Here is a 7,383-nt window from a genome sequence, read left to right on the forward strand (position 1 = left end):
TCGTAACAACGAAAAGGATGATCTTGTTAAGATTGCTGAAATGTTAAATGATGAGTCTAGTCATGTCAAAAGTGCCTTAGAACGAGTTCAAAAATCAAATGACGACCTTCTTGCTCAAGTTGAGATGTTAAAAAGGGCTGAACAGACTCATGCCACAGAGGTCTCTACTGTGGCATCTGAGTCGAGAAAAGAAGTAGATACTCTCACAAAATTAGTGTCTTCTTTGACTAAGAAACGTGACACTCTTCTAGCTGACCTCAAATTATGTCAAAGGGATAATAAACAATTGGAACAAATTGGGATGTTACTTAGTGACGAAGCAAGACTTGCAAAACAAGCTTTCGACAATTTAGGTAAATTGAATCTTAATCATCTCGCTAAAATCGAAACATTGACTAAAGAGCTAGATGAGGCTAAGATGTTCTACTTAAAATGGGAAGGAAGTCAGAATGTTTTGGAGTTTCTCTTGAAACAATCACAAGAATATGAAAAATCTGCAAAGAATGCTGGACTTGGTTTCAAATGCAACAAAGAGCACACACTTTGTTGCACTCGAAACCAGGATCCAAGTCAAACCGACTTCAAGAAGAAAGTATCTTTGGTCTTCCTGAGTACATCATTTGTAACTATTGTGGCAAAACAGGTCATGAGTTTAATGGTTGTGACAAAAGAGTCTGTGACTTAGAAAGAAACACTAAAAATGCTAAACAGGTGTGGATCAAGAAAGAGGAAGTCAAAAAGGAGCCCAAACTTGTTTGGGTTCCTAAACTAAATGTTTGATTTCTTATAGGCATTAGCGAGGGGCAGCAGCAATTGGTACTTAGACAGTGGATGCTATCGTCACATGACGGGAGATGAAAACCAATTCCTCTCGCTAGAAGCCTACGATGGTGGCATGGTGACTTTTGGCTACAACAAGAAAGGTGAAATCATTGGTATTGGAAAAGTTGGTAAGTCAAAGTCATTATGCGTGGACAAAGTGTTGCTTGTCAAAGGTTTGAAACACAATCTCTTGAGCATTTCACAACTATGTGATCGAGGTAATATTGTTGAATTTCTTGCTAGTGAATGTAGAATCATCAATGGAAAAACTAGAGAACTCATACTTGAAGTTAAACGTGTCAAAGATGTCTACATGACTAACTTGTATGCATTGTCGGGTCAATCACTATCATGCATGAGTGTTCAAAAGAACGACCCTTGGCTTTGGCAAAAACGACTTGGTCATGTAAATGCTAAGACACTTAACACCCTCAAGAGACTTGATCTAGTTGACGGCATTCCTAACATTAAATTTGAATTTAAATCACTTTGCGACGATTGTGTTAAAGGAAAACAAGTTAAGTGCTCTTTTAAATCCAAAAAGGTTGTTAGCACTTCCTTACCTCTTGAACTCATTCATATTGATTTATGTGGTCCCATGCGAGTTGTGAGTAGAGGTGGAAGTCGTTTTATTTGTGTCATTGTAGATGACTTCACAAGAGTTGTTTGGCTTCTCTTTTTAAGTTCTAAGGATCAAACATTTGATGAGTTCTTAATTTGGGTAAAAAAGGTTCAAAACAAATTTGGTTATAAACTTGTCTCATTGAGATCCGACCATGGAACCGAGTTTGAGAACTCGTCATTTGAGTCCTATTGTAATGAGTATGGTGTTAGTCATAACTTTTCAAATAAGAAGAACCCCACAACAAAATGGGGTTGTGGAACGAATGAATCGAACTCTTGAAAATATGGCTAGGACCATGCTCATTAGCTCTAAAGTTCCTAAGAATTTTTGGGCCGAAGCCGTAAACACATCTTGTTATATTTACAACCGTGTCATGATTAGAAAAATCATTGAGAAAACTCCCTATGAACTACTACGAGGAAGAAAACCTAATCTTTCACATTTAAAATGCTTTGGTAGTAAATGCTTTGTGCACAATAATGGAAAAGACAACCTTGACAAATTTGATGCTCGTAGTGATGAAGGAGTTTTTGTTGGTTATTCCGATCATAGTAAAGCCTATAAGGTTTATAACAAAAGGACTATGAAAATGGAAGAAAGCGTTCATGTAATATTTGACGAATCTAGTCTTTTCATGTCAAACACACAGGTTGATGATTAGGATGATGAATATGATGATGATTTTGAGATTGGTATGATCCGACATGATATGGATCAAGTGGTGGAAGAGGCTGAGCAACAGTTGGAGCCACTGTTGCATGAGGAGGATGTCCAAAATTCAGGGGGAACTAATCGTCCTCCTACACAAGATGATGCTACCTCATCCAGGGGGAACAAGGATGGTGAAGACGAACAAACCGAATCCTCTGACCCACTTATCCCCAAAAAATGGAAACACCAAAGCTCACATCCTTTATCAAATCTAACCAGTGACTTAACCTCTGGAATAAAAACCAGATCATCGCTTCAAAATTTCTGTGCACACAATGCTTTCATCTCAAAAATCGAACCAAACCATGTCACAGTAGCCTTGACTGATGAATGCTGGGTGATTGCAATGCAAGAGGAATTGGAGCAATTCGAAAGGAACAAGGTATGGCATCTTATCCCTAGGCCCTCCCAACGTACTGTAATTGGTACACGGTGGGTCTTTTGCAATAAGTTAGATGATGTTGGAGAAATCGTAAGGAATAAAGCTAGACTAGTGGTGCAAGGTTTTAACCAACAAGAAGGAATTGATTACGATGAAACCTTTGCACCGGTAGCTAGGCTTGAAGCCATACGAATGCTTGTAGCTTTTGCGTCTTTTCAAGGTATAAAGCTTTTTCAAATGGATGTCAAAACCGCATTTTTAAATGGATACCTTGAAGAAGAAGTGTTTGTTGAACAACCTCCGGGCTTTATAAACAAAGAGTTTCCCAACCACGTTTTTAAACTTGATAAAGCACTTTATGGTTTAAAACAGGCTCCTAGGGCTTGGTATGATAGGCTTTCAAAGTTTCTATTGGAAAATGGTTTTATACGTGGGTCCGTGGATAAAACGTTGTTTATCAAGTCACAAGGAGATGAACTGTTGCTTCTGCAAGTATATGTCGATGACATTATTTTTGGAGCAACTAACAATGTTCTTTATAAGTACTTTTCTGATTTGATGACTTCGGAATTTGAAATGAGTATGATGGGAGAACTTGGATTCTTCCTTGGTCTTCAAATCAAACAATGTGAAAATGGAACGATGATTCACCAACAAAAGTACTTAAAAGAAATGCTAATTAAGTTTGGGTTGACTAACTCTAATCCTATGCCTACACCAATGGTGTCTAAAGTCAAGCTTGACAAAGACGAAAACGGTAAGAGCATTAGTGAAAAGGTATATCGAGGTATGATCGGTTCCTTACTTTACTTAACCGCTAGTCGACCCGACATACAATTTAGTGTGTGTGCTTGTGCCCGTTTTCAAGCAAATCCTAAAGAATCACATTTCAAAGCCGTCAAATGGATTTTTAGGTATTTGATTGGAACACAAGGGCTTTATCTTTGGTACCCAACTCACTACGAACTTGATCTTGTAGGTTTTTCGGATGCGGATTATGTCGGTGATACATTGGATATGAAAAGCACTTCGGGCATTGCTACCTTCCTAGGACCGTGTCTCATTTCATGAGCTTCTAAAAATCAAAACACCGTTGCATTGTCCACGACCGAAAGTGAATATGTGAGTGCCGCTCTATGTTGTGCACAAATTCTTTGGGTACGTCAACAATTGCATGATTATGGCCTTATTTTCGAGACTACCCCTATCTTTTGTGACAATACTAGTGCAATTAACATATCAAAGAATCCTATACAACACTCACGAACTAAACACATCGACATACGACATCATTTTCTACGTGATCAAGTTGAGAAAGGTAATATTTGTCTAAGCTTTTGTAAAACGGAAAATCAAATTGCGGACATTCTTACAAAACCGTTAGAAAGAGAACAATTCGAAAGATTTCGGTCGGAAATTGGTTTATTGGGTGACATATCGCTAAATTAAAATAATTCTTCCAATGATTGATTAGAGGGAGGATTTACATGTAATTAAAATTTAGTTAATGTGGTTAAATGCATGCAAATGTCGAACAAAATGAAATTAACAATTGTCTGTGTGCACTTGAGTTATTTTTGCATTGAGCTTCCCAAATCACTTTATGTCCCATCTTACCTAAAGCCTACACCCTAGCCTCACTCTCTCAACACTCAACCGTCCACTCACCTTGATTAACTACACCAACCCCTCATTTATTTCCATGTTTCCACTAACACTCCCTATTACCCACTAAACAAAAATCAACCCTCGCCTTTTTGGGATTCCCAAAACCGCTGCCAAAACTAATGAGATCAGCCCTGCCACTGCCAAGCCAACCGTTGCACGAAAAAAGACAACCGCCAAAAGAGGCGGTGGTCGTGGCAGAGGAGGTAGAAGTAGGAATCCTCCTATCTCTCTACAATTAGATGATGCGGTGGACTATGACACCGATGAAGAAGACTCTGGTTCTAAGGGAACCAAAAAGGATGAAGACATTCGAAAATCAAGTGATGTTGTCGAAACAAATGAAAAAGGAGATCACTTAAGTGAGATGAAAGAGGGGGAACTTGAAGGTGAGAAATCAAAAGAGGGAAAAGAAAGTAAGGAAAAATCAGAGGGAAACAAAGAAAAATCAAAAGAAAGTGAGGAAAAATCAGAAAAATCAAAAGAAAGTGAGGAAAAATCAGAGGGAGACAAAGAAAAATCAAAAGAAAGTGAGGAAAAATCAAAAGAGAATGAAGGGGATTCAAAAGAAAAGGAAAATAGTGATGATGAAAATGATGTTGTTGGAAAGAATGATGATGATGTGCTTTTAAAAGATTTGGTGTGTGAAAGTTTGGAGAAGGAAGAGATGAGTAAAATTGATGCAACTGTGGCATCCACTGTTGAAAGAGAAATCGGTCCCAATGCTGAAAAAATTAATGAAGATCCAAAAACTGATTCAACGGAGAAGGCGCATGTTGAAGTGGTAGTTGATGTTGAGGATTTTGGTGATGCCACCGTGGTGTTTGATGATGGGCTTGATCCATTATTTTCGAAACCGGCATCAAGAACCCGGTCCAAGCGAAAGTTGCTTCTTCGGTGATGATGATGATGATGTGACACCGGAGGCATCCCCCCCAAAACCCAAAATCACTCAAAAGAAAAGGGGATCCGGATCAAAAGCCAAAGCACCCAAACGGGCTCGTTATCATCGGGATTTGCCAAGCATAGATGAGAATGAGATCATTGAGGAGAAGGTTCCACTCAACACATGCATGGACCTTGTTATTACTCCCTATGCCGAATCATTCAAGAATGACATCCTCAACCATCTTAGTTCTCTCGATCTTCCGGGTGAGATCTTCAAGATATGCCACGGTATGCTGATTTGTTGCTTCCACAGTGGAAGGCGTTATAAGAAATCTTGGTATGACACCTCTCTTGCTTTTAAATACTTCAAAGAGGCTATGTATGCACAGGGTTGGGTGAATTTTTTGGACAAATATAGTCCCATGTACTTGTCTGAAATCATCCAATTCTATGCAACAGTCAAGGTAGATGTTGAATCTGGAACTCTCTCTGCCTTTATAAATCAGAAATCTTTTGTCCTTACAATCAACCAACTTGCTGCCCATCTGGACATATGTGATGTCGGGCTTACCTCCTTTCCCAAACGTGATTGGGGTGAAGTTGACGAGGTTACCTCTACCCAGGTCATGAAGGTTCTTCGACCTCATGATGACGATGGCCCTACCAACATATATGCCTTTGAATTAACCGCACCCATCAGATTCATCTTTAACCTTGTTTTTCGTAACCTAGTCCCTAGCAACAATAGCCGTGGGAGATGTTCTCTCCTTGATATGCTCCTTATTCGCCACATTGTCAAACACAAACCCAGTAACCTTCCTCGCCTTATGTTTCACCGAATTCTTGAGATGTCCACTGAGTTCCAAAGCGGCAACTTTGACAAAAATGCCGTGGTTCCTTATGGTATGTGGCTCTCGATCATCTTTATGAGGGAGGGGTTAGTGTTGAAAGGAAGCCCTGCAATTGAAAAATTGAGTGATGAAATGACACCGGGCCTTCTTTCTCGGATGAGCTTGGAGATTAAGAATGGGAAATTGGAAAGGAAAAATCAGTCAGGTTCTACAGCAGGTTAGTTCTACTGTTGAATTGGGTGTGGTGCTCGCAAACTTGGATGAACTCCTTGGAATTGTGAATCGGTTGGTCAAAGAACAGGGCAAGTTAAGGGATGAGGTGGGTGATCTTCGCACTATGAATGAAGATCTACTTGAACGTCTTCAGATCACCAAGCCGAATGCCTCCTAAGCTCATGCCTCCCTAACCCGTCTATCTCTTTATGAACTTTGGCTCTTTGCTGTTTTTAAGACACTCTCTTGCACTTTCGGATGTTTGTTTTTTATCTTGCTTGAACTATTTGTGTGTGTTTAAATCGTGTTGCTTAACTTTTGGACATGTTTTATTCTCCTTTGACGATGTCAAGAGGGGGAAGTAGTTTAATTATGCTATGTGTGATCTTCTAACTCTTAGGCTAACGTCCACCTTAATTATGTCTTAGCTTCCATGATTAGATGTTGTACTTTGGCCAAGCATGTTGCACCTTTCGACTACCTTGATCATGTTTATAATCATGTTTATGTTGAAATGACCAAAGACCGACTAACCATGGGCTAAGGGGAAATATCACACATGTTTGGACTTGTCATCATCAAAGGGGGAATTTGTTAGAACACATTGGATTGATGATGCCAAGTCCCTTTGTTATTTGATTGTTTGCTCTTAGTTGAAATAATTAGTGAATAAAACAATCAAATGGACTTTCAACAATGATTCAAGATGATCAAGCTAATCAAGGAAGTCAAGACAATGATATTTTCCAAGCCTTAGTCGACATATGTAAGAGTAAGTGTAACATTCTCATTTAAGTCAAGTAATGGCAAAACCATGCAACAGTACGCTGTACTGTGGTTTCTGGTACTATCATACGGAGGAGTAATTTCGACCAAATGTTTTTAAGTGTCAAAACTTTGCAAACTTTAAACCTTAAATGTAACGCCCCGTAAATTTCGGACCGTTAATATGTTTCGAAAATAATTAATTAATCAAGTAAAATTTGACAATAATGTATTTAAAGTAAAAATAATTCAAAGAAATATAATTTTATTATATTTTGAAGAAAAGTATTTATTTTGATAGTTTTGAAATGTTTAAAAATAGTTTGAACCGTGTAAAATCTTTTATTTCGAAATAAGGGCGTATCGGGGGGAAAATGACAATTCGTTTGAACGTTGGGTAAACGAATTTGGAAATGGGTCGTATGAATACTCAATTTTATTGTAATCTCGTGTTTAAAGAC

This window comes from Silene latifolia, chromosome 10 (genome assembly GCF_048544455.1).
Source record: "Silene latifolia isolate original U9 population chromosome 10, ASM4854445v1, whole genome shotgun sequence".
Taxonomy (NCBI): Eukaryota; Viridiplantae; Streptophyta; class Magnoliopsida; order Caryophyllales; family Caryophyllaceae; genus Silene; species Silene latifolia.